This window comes from Marmota flaviventris, chromosome 1 (assembly GCF_047511675.1).
Source record: "Marmota flaviventris isolate mMarFla1 chromosome 1, mMarFla1.hap1, whole genome shotgun sequence".
Classification (NCBI taxonomy): domain Eukaryota; kingdom Metazoa; phylum Chordata; class Mammalia; order Rodentia; family Sciuridae; genus Marmota; species Marmota flaviventris.
In genome coordinates, this window is record NC_092498.1 from 140,318,896 (window position 1) to 140,338,256 (window position 19,361).

General features: G+C 33.1%; 1 protein-coding gene across 2 annotated transcripts in view; it reads left to right on the forward strand.

Annotated features, from left to right (window-relative positions):
• Med13l (mediator complex subunit 13L) overlaps positions 1–19,361 on the forward strand; it is a 301,062-nt gene that overhangs the window by 37,401 nt on the left and 244,300 nt on the right. The window lies entirely within an intron of this gene.

Genomic DNA, 19,361 nt, shown 5'->3' on the forward strand with positions numbered 1-19,361 from the left:
TTGCCTAACTACTTTATGTTTTGTTAATTAGTGGTTGAAAAGTTTCAGGTAGTGTTTGAAATGTTTTGTTAGTTAACATTATTTTTTTAAAGGAAGTAGTAAAACTAACTTTAGTGCATATTTGTGAGTCTGTTCAAAAGGTTCAAAAATTTGCCAAAACTCCTTGACACTTTAACAACTTTTCTTGGCAGCCATTTTTAATCTCCGATATCTGCTGCCACAACAGCTAGGGGGCAGTAAACCACAGTGGACTAATTGAGTTGTTTACCTTATTTATTAAACTCAAATCTTCTGATATTTTTTAGGGTATTTGCTTTATAAATACAAAAGTTCATTCTGGGTGAGATTGCTTACTTAGCTGGTTAATCAGCAAAATCTCAGAATTTATGATCATCATTAAGTCCATTTCATGTAGTTAGTAGTTAATTTAGATAATATTGTTAGAACACCCAAATTCTGTTGATCAGAATTTTAAAATTAAGATAGTTTGAGATACTCATAGCATTTATGTTTGTTCTCTTCAATATCAAAACATATATATATTTTCTGTTAAATGTTTTTGTAACATGTAAAAGGAACAGAACTTTTCTTTTACCCTCCCCCCCTTTTTTGTTTTAAATTGATTTCTTATTTCTCATAATGTGTTCTACCTTGTCTTCTTTCATTTTGCTGTTCCATATTGATCCCCTCATGATTAAACATTTTTGTGTTAGCAGTACAAATTGTTTTGTAATGATGAGGAAACCAAACCGAATTGTTTGATTTACTTAATTGAAGTATTAAGTTACTCATTCATAGCAACAAAAAAAAATTTCACTGTTAGAACAGAAAATCAGGTTGTTATTTTTTTATGGGCTTTGGTACTGAGATAACACAAAGGTGTATGCTATTTACATTTCTTATAGTAGTTTTAGATTGAATAGGTTCATTAATGTTTTAAGTTTTTTTTTGACAAAAAATTAAGCAAAAATTGACTGATTTTTGAAATTATTTTTTAAAATTACAGAAGTACTATATATTTAACTAGAAAGTTAGGAAAACAGAACCACAAAATGAAGCAAACAAAGAAATGAAAATCCTGGAGGCTAACGCAGAGTTTTAGTAGTTGATGTTTTTATGTATAAACGAAATTGGTATCATGCTGTTTTGTATCTCAGTCTTCTCTAACAAATAGGTTGTGAACATTTTCCCATGGGAATGATTTTTTTTCTTTTGAGTTTAGGACTATGTAAATTGTTTATCCTTTGTGTGCTACCAGCAAAGTATTATAGTGATAGAACAATTGTAACTTTGTTGGATATGCCTCTTCCCTTTAATAAATGTTGAATTTTAAGAAAGTTATTAGATGTACTCATATGAAATGTCTACTTTTCCATATAGTAGAGGTTGAAAAGGGTAGTATTATGTGGTTCAACCTAATAGTAAGAAATGTTTGAAACTTTGTTAGAAAAATGACATAAAGACAACTTTATTTCAAGTGATGGGAACTATGACACATAGAGGAAACATGAAAAATGAAGGATACAAAAAGACTATTAGTCATGTAAATGGATACATAGGAATCTGTTTCATTCTCTAATATATTTAAAAGTCATTTCATTTTGGTTAGAATAAATTTTGGCAGAATCCTATTATTAGACTTCAACATTAAATACAGCTGTACTATTACTTGCATCGTCTTCTTCTTTTTTTTAATAGGGACATTTCACTGTTCCTTAACATTATTTTTTAGTTATGTTATTGGCATTTCCCTTTGTCTTTATGGTGGTCCCACAAGAGCTTACTATTTAGAAATGCCACAGTAAAATATAATACCAAAGCCACCATCTTGCATTTAAATGTTATAAAACATTCCCATAAATGATAAAGGATTTTATAATATTATACTTTTAAAAAATGCTTGAAATAGCTATGAAATAGTGTAAGAGAAAACAATAATACATGTATAGTTTGTCCCTGTCACTTGGAAAAACACTTGTGGGCTCTCGTCTTGGAATTGTTTGTGGCATAGTGGTTTAGAGCTTGGGCTGTGGATTGCTTGGGTTTGAATGTCTGCATGATCATTTAAAAGTTATGTATCTTTTGTCAGTATATTTAACTTATTGTCTCAGTTTCATCACTCTAAATTGGATTATGAAGCTGAAGTTTATAAAGTGCTTAAAATAGCACACATAGCAGTCAGACTATAATTGTGACTACTGTTGCTGCTAGTAGGATGACGGCAACCCGTACATCAAAATTAAATCATTTTGGCAATATTTAAACAATTTGGTTCTGTTCTGTATAACATTTAGTGCTTGCTAGTATCTGTCAAATACTATTTTTAAATGTGTACTTTTAGGTCGAAGTAAGTACATTTTCTAATTTTAATATTTAGCAATATAAAATACCAGAGTAGTGAAGATAACCCCTGCTCATAGGACCTTTATCAGGACTTCCATGGCAAAACCTAAATGACATTATGGAGAGATCAGTATTTGAAAATTTGACATTGTTGTGACCCTATAGAGTTCAGTTGCAACTTTGCTGACCTCTGCCCATAGTGGTATCAAAGAAGGGCACATGCCGGATGTGTGTGTTTTTCCATCCTTATGGCCATATCCTCTGTCTGTGGGTTCAATTTTAGGGATTGGAGTGGATCCCTACCCTTGATAAGCTCATAATCAAAAAAGGTATAAGACAAGCATAGAAATTTGTCTATGCTAGGAACAACATAAGAATGTAAGAAAAGGTGACATTAGAGGTAAATCTTATAGGATATATAGAACTTATCTAGGTTGAGATGGAGCTTGTTCTAGTCACAGGAAGGAGCTCACACAAAGGTTTATGGAGTACAGTGAAGTAAGGATGAGGAATTTGTCTTACTTGATAGGTTTTGAGGAATTGCTGTATATTTCTGATCAGGAAAGCTATAATTAGGAAGATTAACACCTAATGTACAAGATGAATATGAATGGGAAGAACATAATATTACAATAATTAATTTTATTCTAAATTAGGATATGAACTTAAATGTCCTACTAGTTTAGGATACAGATTAATTTAAATTACAAAATATGATCAGGTACTAACCTTGATATTAATAATTAATAACCTTGATATTAATAATCTTTGATAATTATATACACCTGTGCTCTTTTCTTTTGATTAAATTCTTTCCCATAGTTTGAGTTTGAATTTTAGAGATTGATACAGTATGCTAAACTGACCCCCTATACTAACAAAATCGTTTTAACAACAGAGTCTTCTGTCTACTTCACTGCCTAGTGGTAGGGAAAGACATGCAATCTAAAACCCCCAATAGTAGAGAGAACAAGCACGGGCTTCCAGGGATTGGAGATTGCTGTGTAGAGCATTAAGAGCGTTTGTTGCAGAAATAACAGATACAGACTAGTATGTGCTCAAGATGTTTGTTTAATCAGTGAATGAGACTTATTTTATGTGATTCTAATTAAGCATAGTATCAATTTTGCAGAGAGAGTTGATATATAGTAAATTTTAGATGATCTAATAATGTGAGGAGATTGAAATAGTTAAAATTTGGCATTATTTTTTTTGGATTTTAATTCCCAAGAGGTGGAAATATCTAATTTTCTTTATATGTTTTACCAAAAACTTACCACTAAATTTGCACTGTCTATAATTTTAAAATTTAATGTTGTTTCCCTTTCCCTTTTGATTATTACATGGACAAATACATATTGTAACAATAATACAACTTTAGATCTTTAAAAACATTTGATCCAATATTGGTATCAGAAGTCTTAGGAATTGACTTAAAAAGCATTGGGGCAAATTGGCAGTTCCTTGTGTATTTAGTGAGAGAAATATTGCCTATTGCCTTTTTTTTTTTCTTTTTAAAGGGTGCTGCTGCCTATGCCAGGAGGCATGAGCCATTTAAAAACAACATTAGGAAACACAGATTGGGTTTTCTGACAGTGACAAGTGTGAGACAACAATTTAAAACACTAATATTGTGGTTTATACTGTTGAACTCTCTGTAAGCCTCTGGAAAAAGAAGTAGGCATTTTGTAGGGGTATAGGAAGGCTGAGAGAAGAGAATGGGGAACTAGTTTGTTAGTATAATATAATCAGTGTAGAGTATGATCTATATAATCAGTGTAGAGTATGATCATATTCTCAAATGATGGGATTGATGTAACCTGTGTTAATCTCCAAGGAAGAACCCAACTTCCTCAGTCCCTTCCTCTCTTGATTTAGAAAAATGTTTACACATGTATATTCATATACCTTTTCCCCCTGATAATTAAACCATTTATCCTATAAGAACATGGGATATTTTCCTACATGACTATAAAACTGTTGTCATACTGAAGAACTTCAACATCCACATAAGAATGGACATCCACATTAGAATATTTAATATTCAGTTCATATTTTAATTTCCATGGTTGTCCCAATAATACTTATTATAGCTTTTCTTCTCTCTGATCCAGGCAGGGTTTAGTCAGGTTCATACAATGCACTTATGTGTTTTGTCTCTTTAGTTTCTCTTAAGGTACAACTTTGCCTAAGTTTTCTTTCTTTATCCTTGTTTGGTTTTTTGAAGATATTGATGTCATTGGAAGGGACAAGTTCAGTTATCCTGTAAAATTTTCGATATTTTGAAATTGTCAATAGTTTCCTCATGATGAAAGTCAAACATTTTTGGCCATATATAGGGTAGATAATGTTGTATATTTCCCATGTGGTACAGTATGTCAGTTTGTGCCAGAATTAATGGTACTAAGTTTAATCACTTTGTCAAGGTAGTTGGTGTCTGCCAGATATCTCCGATGTATGTTTTTTCCTTTTGTAATTATTAAGTGGATTTGAGGTGAAACTTTGAGATTTTATAAATAGCCTTTTCCTCAAAAGAGCCTCATTTTTTAGCCTGTTTAAATCAACAGAATACTTCCTTGAACCATCTACTTCTTTTTTTTGAAATTGTGATCCTCCTGCCTCAGCCTCCCCAGCTGCTTGGGATTACAGACGTGAGCCACTGTGCCAGAAACCATCTGCTTTTTAAATGATCAAATAAATACTGCTCCTTAAGTCACATCCAAGGTCAAGAGGAAAATGGAAGAAAATCAATGAAGTTCTAGCAAAGGCAAATTAAGATGGCAAAGTCAACCTCTGAAAATTTTTCCTTATAGAATTAATCTTTGAGTGTCGATTGAGGAGTAGGATAGCTGGGTCAAATGGTGGTTCCATTCCAAGTTTTCTAAGGAATCTCCATACTGCCAACAGCAATGTATGAGTGTACCCTTTCCCCAACACTTATTGTTGCTTGTATTTTTGATAACTTCCATTCTGACTGACATGAAATGAAATCTTAGAGTAGTTTTGATTTGCATTTCTCTAATTACTAGAGATGTTCAATATTCTTTCATATATTTGTTGATTGATTGTATATCCTCTTCTGAGAAGTATCTGTTCAGCTCCTTAGCCCCATTTATTGATTGGGTTGTTTTTTTTGGTGTTAAGTTTTTTGAGTTCTTTATATACCCTGGAGATTGGTGCTCTATCTGGTGTGTAGCAAAAATTTGCTCCCAAAATGTAGGCTTTCTCTTCACCTCATTGATTAATCTTTGAATTTAAAAAAAAAAAAAATTAAAATTATTTGAACTTACTTTTCAAGTATAGAATAGTGGTTTTGAAACAAAGATGAATTATATGGTTCTGCAGCATTGTAGTTATGTAAAAGTATTTAATGAATCAGCATTTCTTTTTACAATTGGAATTTTTGAGATTGATTATACAGTGTACCTGAAAAATAAATTTTCCTTTACCTTTCATTTTTATAATTTTTGTGGATGATAATAGAAAAATACATTTGTATTTTATGAGAAACAAAGTACTTGCAGGGAAGATATATATTCAGAGGTAAATAGTTCTAAGTAGTTTATAAGGTATCTTGGTTTTAACTGGAATCTAATCCAAGTTCTTAATATATATTTTTTGACTTCTTTAATCATTATTATAATTCTGTTTTCCAGTGTTTTGTTCTGGAAAGTTTGCTAAAGCTTTCACATAGTAATAATTTTCATTGTAAGATGATTATCTAGATGATTCTAGTGCATGCATACTTTTATATTACACTACTAAATAATTATATTCTTAAAAGATATAATTAAGACTTCAGTAATAGATTCATATTGTAAAATTATGGCATGATTATATTGACTTAAGGATTTTTTCATATGAAGAATAGAAAAAGATCCATTGAATTCGAATTATCAAGCTAAATGTGCTTGAAATTGAGAGGACAAGTTGAAGTCTTAACTTTTTTTTTTTTTTTAAAATACCTTTATTTTGTTTATTTAGTTTTTTATTTATGTAGTTCTGAGTGCCAGGACGAACCCAGTGCCTCACGTCCTGAGCCACAACCCCAGCCCTGAAGTCTAGCTTTTAAAAGTAAATAAAATTGATGTGTTACCATGGGTAACTTACTGACCCGTGTAATTAGTTTTCTTTTTTTTAATGGAAAAATGAGACATTTATGTTGAGATTATAGTGTTATAGTATGTGAAGAAATGACTTATGTTCTAATGATATGAAAATTAAGTAGTTGATAAAAAATTATAATTTAAAGATGATTGCTTTGGGGAAAAGTTTAATTGTTTGATGGGGGGGGGGTTAAGTACTGGTAAGTACAGGCATCATCATGGTCTAATCTTTTTGCATTGATATAAAGCCCCCTACGTATGTAAAGTAAACCTGAGTAAAATCTCTTTTTTAATGAGGTGTGATAGTCACCATTGGAACAAATTGAGAATTGACTACACTATATAAACTGTATAATAGTCTTTAAGTTTTTTTTAATTTTTATATTAGATGAACACAATACCTTTATTTGATTTTTTATGTGGTGCTGAGGATCCAACTCAGTGCCTCACACGTGCTAGGCAAGTGCTCTACCAACTGAACTATAACCCTAGCCCTCTTTTTTCTTCTTCTTCTTTTTTTTTTTATGATATCAGGGATTAAACTCGGGGGCACTTGACCACTGAGCAACATTCTCAGCCCTTTTTTTTGTATTTTATTTAGAGACAGGGTCTCACTTAGTTGACTCTCCTCAGCTTAGTGCCAGCTGAGGCTGGCTTTGAACTTACAACTCTCCTGCCTCAGCACCCTGAGTTGCTACAGGCCCACTGCCTCTTTTTTCTTTTTAATGCAAATAATTTTGGTGATGAATACATTGTTACTTACGAATAAATATTTAGTCCAGGAATTTTATGGATAGATGTTTGGAACCTCTCCTCTGCCTCCTTCTTTGTCTATATTTTATTTCAAAAGTTTTTCCTTTAATAGAAAACTTTATTTAGATGAAATTGTTGTATATTAAGGTGGTTACTTAAATATTTCTTTGTCCAGTAAAATAGTTTGTTTTATCTCTTGTTCAGGGAGACTGATTTAAGAGTCTCAATATGAAAAATTGGAGGAAATATTTAAGTGTTAATAGTATTAAAGTCCTAAATAATTCATGAAAAAATTATGTATTTCTGACTATTAAATTTGAATGGGGTAGAGATGTGAAATCACATTTATAGAGAGCAACACCTTTGTTTTATAAGCAAACACTTTGCCAACATATTTATTTGGCATTAAGTTGATCTTGCTGTTGAAGTATTTTGTGTAAAAGATGAAAATTAAAAAGTCCCTAAATGTAACTGGGATTTTCGTAGGAAGAAAGAAAGGGGAATGGTTCTTGATGGTCAGCAGAAATGAACGTCCTCTTCCATTTTTGTGTTGAACTTAGCACACCCAAAAGGAAATTGAAGCTTAGAGAAGTCTGTGATTAGTCATGTCACTAACAGAGGTGGAACCCAAACCCGTATTTTGTAACTTTTAACTTTTGTAAACCATATTTTGTAAACTTTTAACTTTGAAACTGTTGTCTTCTGGGAGGATGTACATGACCAGCTATGTGATTATGCCATATTAAATGAGTAAATTCACTTTATCTGACAAGTTTAAATAAAACCTACATTATTGTTAGAATTTAATTTATATCAAATCAATTCAAATCTATTTCCTGTACTTATAGAAACAGCCTTGGCCTGCGCTCTTCTTGACCAGGGACTTACCTTTTTCTGATTTTAACTTATATCTATGACACTGGCAAGTGTTGATTCCGACAGCATCATCTCATGCATTTAGTCTTTGATCTACTGAACTCAGCTCATGCCAAATTGATAACAGAGGAAGTAAAAATAAAATAGTTTTGGGCTTATAAAAACTTGACATGAATGTAGCACGTTTGAATATTCTTGAATATATTTGAGTACCTGACAGGAGTTAGCATGTGTTTTTATAAAATATCTTATTGAAGTAATTGAAAATGTAGAATTATACATCTGCTGTCATTAGAGGTTTTTTTCCCCTCTTCTCTTTTCTTTTATAAATCTTATCATATGCCCAGATACTGAAAAGTCAGAGTTACTTAGAAAGAAAGGGGATAGCTACTGGGTGAAGCAGGATTGGATGCTGAGGCTACTCCCACAGGAGTCTTGGGCCTGGTTAAAGAAGAGTGGACTAACCTGATTTATTTATAGATCCCTGTGCTGAACTTTCTGTCAATGATTGTCAGAAAAAGTACCTACATATGGTTTCCATTTGATTTTGTTTTATGATTCTTAAGCAAACAGAAATTAAAACTTGGTAATACTAAGGAGGTAAGATTTTAAAAGTTCTTCTAGAAAATAATGTAGAAATAACAAATAGCACCCCCCCCCCCCCAAAAAAAAAAGATGCAAACAGTATAGAAATCTGTTTTAAATACTAGGGAAGCATGAAATTGAACTCGGTTGCTTTAAGTATTTCATCTCTGAGCTGCCATCCTGATGCTACCTGAAGAGGTTCTTCTCATCGAATATCATTATGGCTAGTAAGTGTTCAATAATTTTCTTTAAAGCTCCATCTATGTAAATATTTTTGAACAATTTTACACAAGTACTAGGCCACATACCTATTTCTTATAAACCCGACATTGATAAAATGCACTCTTTGTATAATTGGGTCTTGTTTTGATCCTGGCTCTTTCATATTGTGATTTGGCAGTGAGTTCAACAGAATAAGCATTATCCTCTTGAGGCCCATCTAGGATTGAACTAAAGGGCTTCTACAATAACCACATGATCATACAATTAGTTGTTCTTTTTTTATTTTTTATTTTTTATAAATGCCTGATAGTGTGACTGAATATGAGCTGGTTGCCAGGATATTGTGGTGGAATAATAATCTGCAGTTTGTATTTAATCATGCAGCAGAACTGTCTTGATTAAAAAACAAAACAAAACCAAAAAACAATCCACAAAATAAAACCCAGAAGATAAAAATTGGATAAAGGTGAAGAGCCTTTGTGTTGAAAAAGATGGTACGTATAGAGTGATAAAGTGAAAATGAAGGTTAGCGTGTTCACAGTTTATTTTGTCATTAGTAGTTTCTTCATATTTAACAAAAATATCAGGCAAAATACACCCCCTCTGCCCCCGTCCTTGGGTGCAGGGGCTGGAGCCCAGGGCTTCCTGTGTGCTAGGCAAGTGCTTTCCTGCTGAGCTGCTTCTCCAGCCAAAAAATATCAACCTTAAAATACTACTTATTTCTGACTTTGCTAAAGTTGGGGGAGGTAAGCCTTTTTGTTACTCTTGGGGCTTACTTTTTGAAACCAATAAGTAAATATTTTTAAACGACTGCCTGAGTAAGGGAAGTGTAAACCTCTTCAAGTTCTCTTCATTAAGGTTATTTTATTTTTCAAAGGTAATCTTGGACCTGTTTTTAAATGTAAGCTATTTTGGTGTTTGCTATTCATACACAAGTGTGTTCCTCACATTTAAGCATATTTAGTCTAAAGGAGAAAAATTTAGATACTTGCAGTTGAATTTTAGGCACTATATTTTTAGCTTATTTTAAAAGTAGCCTAGTATATATTTATAATGAAAAGGCTTCTGCCTTGGCATCCTTGTACAAATTAACCTACAGTTGATTGTTTAGGGAAGAAATAGCATGTGTTGACAATGATTCTTATTTTGGAACATTTGTCATACCATTTATTCAGTTCATGGAGAGTGTAACAAAGAGGGGCTCTTAACTGCTTCAGTCACCTTTGCTACTCAAATTATCTGCATTGCTGCAGGAAAGGCTCTATTAACTAGAACTCAGCCAGAGCCCTCAAATGGATTAAACATGTCTTGTACCTTTCCACTCCCCAAAATTAAATGACTTAAATATAACAGTGTCAAGTGATTAGTATAGCTAGGGTAGATTTATTTGATTTCCAGTATGATTGGGGCATTATGCTTGAGAGGATACTCTGGGGGACAGAAGCACTCTCATGGGTTGTCTTGGGCTAAGTGCTGATTTAGTTTAGTTGCCCACACTTTTAAAATTATAGTATTGTATAATAATAATGATCAGGTAATAATGATATATGAGAGAATGCTTTAAAAGCATTTAAAAGAAGGCTCACTTTCTTTTTTTACATATTTCCTTTTATATTGTATAGTTTTTTTTTTTAATTTTTTTTTTTAGTTATAGGTGGACACAATATATTTTATTTTTATGTGGTGCTGAGGATTGAACCCAGTGCCTCATGCATGCTAGACGAGTGCTCTACCTCTGAGCCACAACCCCAGTCCCTATTCTGTAGTTTCTAAAATGGAAATTTAAATTTTTTTTAAAAAATTAATTGAATAATTTTCCATAAATTGTTCTTATTAATGTTGTAGATAATAAGTACTTTGGACGCTTGGCAAAAATGTATGTAATTGTATGTAATTGTCCTGTAGAACAGGTGACTGTGGAAGAGTACTATTTTTTGGGTCAAAGTGCTTAATGATTTTTATGTGTCAGAATTCTTGTTAACTTATAAATTCACTAGGGATAGAATGACTTGGCTGACCTACAAATGTTATGAGTTGCCAGTCCAACACTGAAGTGGATATTTGAAAAATGGAAGTTGTTATCCAAGATTGTCAAGAAAGTCTTAATTGAATCTTATCATTTGATGTTTAAAAAAGGCGGTTACAACTGTTTACTGGCATTGGTGTATAATTCCAACACCTAGGCTTGTTCCTGAAAGGATTTAAGAATAGTGAATTGAAATTTTTAAATTTTAATTAAATTTTATTTAAAATAATTTAATTAAATGTTATTCATATTATTTTAAATAAGAATTATGATCTAATGCCTTGAAAATTAGTGTGTTGTATCTTGATTATCAATTGACAAGAGTATTTTTAAATTTTTCATTAGTATCATACATATAGAATTAATAAGATTATTTGGTTTATAAGGATTACCACTCCAAATTCATGCTACGTGTCATAATAAATCTGTTTCCTCTTCTGCATTTTTTTGTATAATAATTTTTGTGTTTGTTGTGATTATTAATTTTATAATAATAATAAACTAGGAGGGAATGATGGATGATTTGAAAGTAATAAGTTGGAAATTAGAAAGCAGATAGTAGTCAAATATTTATAGTTCACTCCTTATATGTTAGGCATTTTACTAGATGCTTGATCATCAGTCTTAGAGTAGAAAGTAGTTTTGGATTTATTTTTGAATCTTAACTTGAATGACAGGGAAAAATTCAAAAGTTTGCTGATTTGTTTTTATACCTTTTATGTTTATTAAATTTTTTTTTGTTGAATACATGAGGTAAATTTAGTAGTTATGAAATAGGTGTCAGCTTTTGCTATGTTGAGTCTGTAAATCTGATACAACTCTTGAAATGTTAGGAGGATTGCAAACTAATCACTGACTTTTTAAAAAGTTCAGTGGCACATCAGTTGAGGTGTTTTCTTTAAATAGTAGAACAACACATCTGTTTAATTACTACAGAATGAAGTATTGTGCCCAAAATTGTAATGGCTTGCTAAGATAAGTGGGAATCTAGAAGTCAGCTATGTAAATAATCATTTTCTTCTGGAAATTTCTGCATAGAAGGCATTTGAGTTGGAAGAAGTAAACATTCATTGAAACTGTAATTCCGATTATTATTTTATGATTTAAATTAATTCCATGATTATTTCATGTGTATTCTGTGAAAATAGTAATCAATGTATAAATGGCACCTACAGAGTTAATAATTTATTATTAACTTTAGATCCTAGAGGTAATGTTACAGATAGTTTTGCTATATTATTCTAAAAACTGGCAGTTTTACTTAATTTTGTAAAAACTTTCTGGAATTCAATCTTTTAAGCATTTAAAAGTTTGAACATTTCCTAAAAAAGAACTTTGTTTCAATTATGGCATTAACATTTTACCCTTAAAGTAATTTGCCTTGGAAATGCTGTATATTTTATATTTCAAAAATTTAAATTAATATGCATACAATGAATGCATGCTTCTGGAAGTTTGGTTTGATGGGCATCCAGGGATTTTAATTGAGGGTACACTATGAATATAAAAAGTGAATTAATCTCTATATTTGTTAAATCTGTTTGTAATTTTTTTTGGTGCTGGGTATTAGACCAGGGCCTCATACGTGCTAAGCACTCTGTCACTGAACTACATTCCTAACTTGTAAGTTCTTAAAGTACAGATTTATTTATATTTTTAAAAAATATATGTACATATAAAATGTATAGCCAATTGATTTGTATTCCTATTATAATAGAAAAAAATCTCTAAAGTATCCTTTGGGAAATTTGGATTTCTGAAAATAATGAAGAAAATTTAAATTAAAGATTTTGTTTTTGGGTTATATGTAGGAGAAATTTGAAACTGGAAAGTCTTTTACAACTTATTTATCCATTTCTCTGACTTTTATGTCATTAAAAAATACTGGTGAATTAAGCATGAAACTGTTTTCTGACAACTGAATTTCTGGAAGATGCCAGAAAGTACACAGAGTACTAAAGTATTAATTTCATAGGTAGAGTAAAGACATGTGGATATAAAAAGCAAAAATTTTTTTTTTTTTGCCATAGTTGGCTGGTTGACAAATTATAATTGTTGGCCTTGCCAGGAGTCTTCAAGTACCTGTTTTTTTTTTTTTCCTTTTGGTCACAAGAAGTTTTATTATAAATGAGAAGAAAATCTTATATCAGAATGTAAGATTTCACAAATAGTTTTTTTTTCCCCTCCACTAACTAGATCAAGTGTCCTCATATTTAAGCAAAAATGATATCACCTGGGAAGATTCTTACTCAGTTCATCTGCAGAGGGTCCCAAGTCTGCATTTTTAATTTGCATCTCTGATAGAGGCACACAGAGCTGTCATGGGGATTCAGCAATTGTTGAAATCTAGCTCACATGTACCCTGGTATGGGCTAATGTATTTTTTCTTTGCAGAATGATACTATCAACTCACAAGAGTTCATACCCAAAGGACTGTACCATCTGCAAGTTCAAGTGCTTGTTTGAAGGGAATAAAAATTTACCTTATCTGTTGTATTTAGGAGGACTGGCGTAATAATTGTAAGAGTATTAAATATTAGCTTTAAATAGACTTTTTTTTTAACTAATAGCACTAGAGGTAGATTATTGTTAAGAAACAAAAAATAAAAATCCCATTTTACTAATTTACATTTTTATTCGGTATTTTGACTTTTTCAAAGAGTATAACTTGAAGTAAAATTGATCTTGGGTAAATCTAACCTAGAGTAAATATCTCTAGGTTAATATAAATATCAGTAGTTTCTAAAATGACCTGGCAAAGGTTTAATTAGGAAAAGACTGATTAGATAGTTTAGCCATTGAATCTGTTTATGCTATTGAATCTCTTATCCTTGGAGGAGGAAGTAAAGTATAGAATTTGGTTCTACCAGCATTTGCTGAGTGCTGGGCATTGGGCTATTTGCTGGGAAAGACATGGTCACTGCCTATAGGAGGCTGAAGTATATAATTAGTTGCTTATTTTTTCCTAGAAAGTTAATGAATTTTGAATTTAGAGCACTTTTTTAAATATGAGTATGAGAATGTTTGGAAGTTTTTAGTAGGTTCTGTTGCTTTTTTTTGTTGTTGTGTTTAATTTAGTTTTGTTTATTTGGTCTTCAGGCATTATCATACTTCAAATATGGGCCAGATAATGGCATTCACTGGTGAACTGGGTAATTCAGTTCTGGATCTCTCATTTTATCTTTTAATGGGATAATTAAGTAAACAGGGAGACACAAAACTGAATGATAAATGTTGAGTTGGGGAATGTGCTTTTCATTTCTTTGCCTCTTCCAAGTTCATGATCCTGCTGTAATATTAGGGATTTGTTTCTCTAATTCAAAATGTTTAGCTAACTAATTTTTTTGAGTTTTGTTTTGTAAGGTGTCATCACTTGGGATGAAGTAGACATGCGTGTGTGTGTGTGTGTGTGTGTGTGTGTGTGTGTAAAAAAAGATGATAGAACTTTACTAATCTTTTGCTTGAAACTTGGGATATGGCTGTAGTTCAAGACAGCTAAATTGGCAGGTCCAAAATAAAATTTTTTTAAAGTGTCTAATCATTTATTGCTTCCATTTTCCCAAGATTAAGTTTTTTCATGTTGCATCCATAATATACTATCATATACCAGCTGCTTAGAAAGACTTAGTTTCTCCCACTGGGCTTCTGTTTCATTCCCATCTAGGTTATCTTCAGTCAGGTAAGTAGGTGTCCAAACAGCTTCTTAGTTATGCTCTTGTGTTATGTCATGCTCTCTTCCTGGACAGTGATAAGCTTCACAGGGGAGAGCACACCAACACCAATTGACTTAGAGTCTTCCATCAACCTTCTATAAAGCTAAGGAAAAATGACTTCTCCAATTATCATTAGATTGTCAAAAATGTCAAAGTATTAAAGCTTTCTTTAGAGTGGAAGACTATGGCTTTTGCCCAGAGTTCTCTATTATTATTAACTTTGTTGCCATATATTGTTATCATTGGATGCTTTTATGCACTGACATCTTATTTCCTTTTTAGTTAGCCACATCTTTGTCAAGTCAAATCAATGTCAATTTATGATAGCATATTGACCTTCACTGTGATAACCATTTGTCAAATCATCAAATTTCTCTTGACCAGCTGAACCCCCTATATGAAGTAGGATATCTGTGAGTATGGAACTCCAGAGGATGGACTTAATACCCAGCATGCCTGCATGCTTTATATGTTGACCAGTAAAGTGATCTTTCACAATCCCCCGGCTGTAGTCAGTGTGTGTTTAAATTAAATTTGGTTTTCTCTTTGAGCAGCCATTGGTTTTCACTTTATCCATTCATGTTAAGACCTTTGTGGGGTGTCCTTCCATTAGTATCTCAGTCCCTTTATTGAGCCAGACATTGATTCCTGAAGGTTTAGGTGCTAGTAAGAATGAGGACTACCAATACTCCTTATGTTAGTTTTTTAGTCGGAGCCATGTTGGAGGTGCACATAAAGTGCTTTGGGAATTTTGAAGAGTAGAAATGATCTGTCTTTACTGGGATTAAGTTTTCTGAAGGAATTGACTTATCAAGTGATGCTTCAGAGAGTGCATGGGAAGCTGTGGATTTCAGGGGTGGGAGGGAGGAAAGACAATCTGGTAAAAGTGACTAATAAAAGGCTCAGTGGAGAATTGCAGGTCATAGCCATCATTTCTTCTTGACTGTTGAGAAGAATGTGATAAGGAGAAAATAAGGAAATAAGTTTTTAAAGGTACTTTAAATCAGATCACGGAAGTTCTTGACAAATTCAGGTTTAATGCATTATCACCATTCAGTAAACCATTAGAAAAATCTCTGGAGAATCTTGAGCAGAGAATTAAGTGAACAGTTTGGAGGAATATCTGGGATGCAGTGTGTTAAGTGCATTGGGGCAGGGAGGCTGGGAATATTATCCTTTTTCATCATTCTTGGTGAGAAACAATGAGAGTCATGAAATTACCTTTTTGTATACTTTTACCACATCTGAATTTTGATCCTAAAATATCGAATTTTCATATGGAAGCAGAGTTTTAATTTATTGGTATTAATCAACTGAAGTGTAGAGAAAGGGGCTTAGATCCATTTTATCCATTAAATGTACACTGAACAATGATTCTTCCTAAATACTGTGCTAGGCATTGTGGAATTGAAAGTAAGAAAAAAAAAAATCCCAGCAGCTCTGGAGGCTGAGGCAGGAGGATTGTGAGTTCAAAGCCAGCCTCAGCAACAGCGAGGCCCTAAGCAACTCAGTGAGACCCTGTCTCTAAATACAAAATAGTGCTGGGGATGTGGCTCAGTGGTTGAGTGCCCCTGAGTTCAATCCCCAGTAACACCCACCCCCTAAAAAAAAAAAAAAAAGATTCCTTGTCTGGCTGGTAGCACATCCTTGTAATCCCAGTGATTTGAGAGGCTGAGGCAGGTGGATTATCAGTTTTGGGCAACTTAGTGAAACCCTGTCTCAAAATAAGAAGGGCTGTGGGTGTACCTCTGTATGGTAGAGTGCCCCTGGATTCAGTCCCCAGTATTGGAAAACAAAGAACGACAGATAGACAACACCCCGCCACCTGCCCAGATATGAGTCTGCACTTTAAGTTTTTGTACTTTGGCCAGATAGGGGAAATTGAATTGAATTACAGTCTGAGCAACTCCATGTATTTAGGGCTTCAGGTGTGTGTGGTCAGGGAAGAGATAGATAGGGGACTGCTGCCTGAGGCTGGAAGTTGGGTAGATGGGAACACAACTTCCTTGGCTTTATCCCGTAGACAATGCACAAAGCCTTCAAAAGTTATATGGAATGAACAGATTTCTCCAAGGCTGCTGAGGGTGTAGCTTGCCAAGTTCTTTTTTCATTTCTGAAGGAAAGCTATTAGGGAATATTCAATTAAAGGAAGTGTTGATTATCTTTTATATACTTCATTTTTTTAGGAAAAAGCACCAAGATCATATTATAGTATGCTAGATGAATGAGCATACCTAAAACAAAAGTTAAATATTTTTAACCATCCTCCTCCAAAAACTAGACCTCTTTAACAGAACATTTAAAAGGAATTAACCTATTATTCATTAAATTTATGCATATACAGTGATATCCTTGGAAATTTTAATATAGATTTTGATAATTTAAAAAATTCAAGATGCCCTGCAAATATTAATTAGGATATGTATTTGATACTGGTCATATAGGGCCAAATTTTTTAAATAAGGTGTTCTGAATTTATCTGAAAGGAGAACATATACCTGTGGGGGAGCAAAGATGATTGTGGTGGAGGGTTTTTTTTTCCTTCTGTTGGTGAAGCAATGTAGAGCTAACCAAGCTAACATCTGTTGACACATCTGTCTATTGGCCATTTGAAATCACAATGAGTTAGATAAAAGGCTTTTAGTTAAAATATACTCTGGGCTATTTTGTTTGCCTTTTTTTTTTCTTCCCTTCTTTCCTGGTACTGGGGATTGAACCCAGAGACACTATTCTACTGAGCCACACCTCCAGCCCCTTTTTATTTTATTTTTTGATGGCATCTAACTAAATTGCCCAGGCTGCTGCTTCAAACTTGTGATCCTTCTACCTTAGCCCTCTGAGTCTCTAGGATTATAGGTGTATGACTCCACACTTCTGTTTGCTTTTGAGCATATTGAATGAAGTGATATTGAACCATTATTATTATTATTATTATTATTATTATTATTATTATTATTATTATTATTTTGTTACTGGGGTTTGAACCCCGGTTTTACCACAGTGCTAGATAAATGCTCTATCACTGAGCTATATTCCCCAGTCATTTTCCCCCCCAACTTTTGGTACTGGGGATTTAACCCAAGGGCATTCTACCACTGAACTACATTCCCAGCCCTTTTATATTTTTTAATTTTGAGACAGAAGCTTGCTAAGTTACCCAGGCTGGCTTTGAATTTAATCTTCCTGCCTCACCTTCAAGTAGCAAGAAATTATAGGTGGGTGCCACAATCATTTTTACTTATTCCTATCTAAATTGTTTGAAGGCAATCAAGAGAAACATAAATTGTATTTTCTTTAGACATTCATTGCTGCTGCCCAAATTGGGAAGAATTTTGGTGTTTCATATATTTCATCAACTTTGGGATGAATAAAAATACAGTATTGAAATTTTTAGTTTGTGCTTATTAGATTTTGGTTCAGAAAATATTTGGCCTTGCCTCACTTTTGAAATAGGTGTTCTGTGTTCTATAGGCTTTTTTTTTTAACATTTATTTTTTAGCTGTAGGTTGACACAATACCTTTATTTATTTATTTTTTATGTAGTACTGAGGATTCAACCCAGTGCCTCATCCATGCTAGGCAAGCGCTCTACCGCTGAGCTACAGCCTCAGCCCAGGCCTTTGTTTTTTTTTTTTTTAAAAGGGACTAGACAGTTCCATGATACCAGTTTTATTAAATGACTGTTGACTCAGTAATTGTAGTGTTGCATAATTAGATGAGTCAGGTGGTCTAAGAAAGCTTTTGTTACCATTACTACAATGTATGGACAGGATATTATTGTATTATAGTTTTTATTTAACCTGACCTCTTTAAAAAAGAAGAAGTTTTAGGACTTTGTATCCAGTGGAGTTGTTTACATCACTGAGGAACACTGTACTTATTGACTGTGACTTAAATGTACTTTTAGAAATACTCAGGACCTCCTACCCCTATGCCCCAAAGTGTGGGAGTATATTTTAAAGGGAATCTATACAAGATGGATGTAATCCTGTGTTTACCACATATGAGTTTTAAATTATGGCTTGATAAACAAAGATTTCAGAAAATATTTCTTGATTTTTTTTCAAACTGGTTAGCTAAATAGTTCTCTACCAGAAATATGCCCCTTGAAGTAAAAAAAATCTCTTATTTGATAGTGACCATTATGCATAGATAAATGAGAAGCACAGGTTTAGGAATTTTAGAAGACTAGTTTACAAAATGGTTAATAAAGGAAATTTTGCATTGGAGAATAATTGCAAATAATTTTAGTGTTACTATTTTCTTCTACTTAAAATTGTTTGCCTCTCCTTACTTGCCTTTGTTTTTGATTCAGTTCAGAGAGGTTAAAAACTCCTGGCTTGGTTTTATATGGCTGGGAGGTCCTTTATTAGTGTCCTTTTACCTTCCTTCTCTCCCTCCTTGTCTGGTGTGGTGGCATATTCCTGTAATTCCAGTGACTTGGGAGGCTGACTGGGCAACTTAGTGAGACCCTGTCTCAAAATAAGAAGGGCTGTGGGTGTAGCTCAGTGTGGTAGAGTGCCCCTGGTTTAGTCCCCAGTATTGGAAAACAAAGAAAAGAAACACAACACCCCGCCACCTTTCCTCCCTTCACACCTCCTTCACATTCACGTACCCTTTCTTCCATCCCTCTGTCCACCATCCATCTGTGCATCTCTCCATGCATCCTGTAAAAAGGTAAGAAATCCTGCTTGTTTTATTGGAGAGAAGTAAGAACTAAATTCTAAACCATTAAGT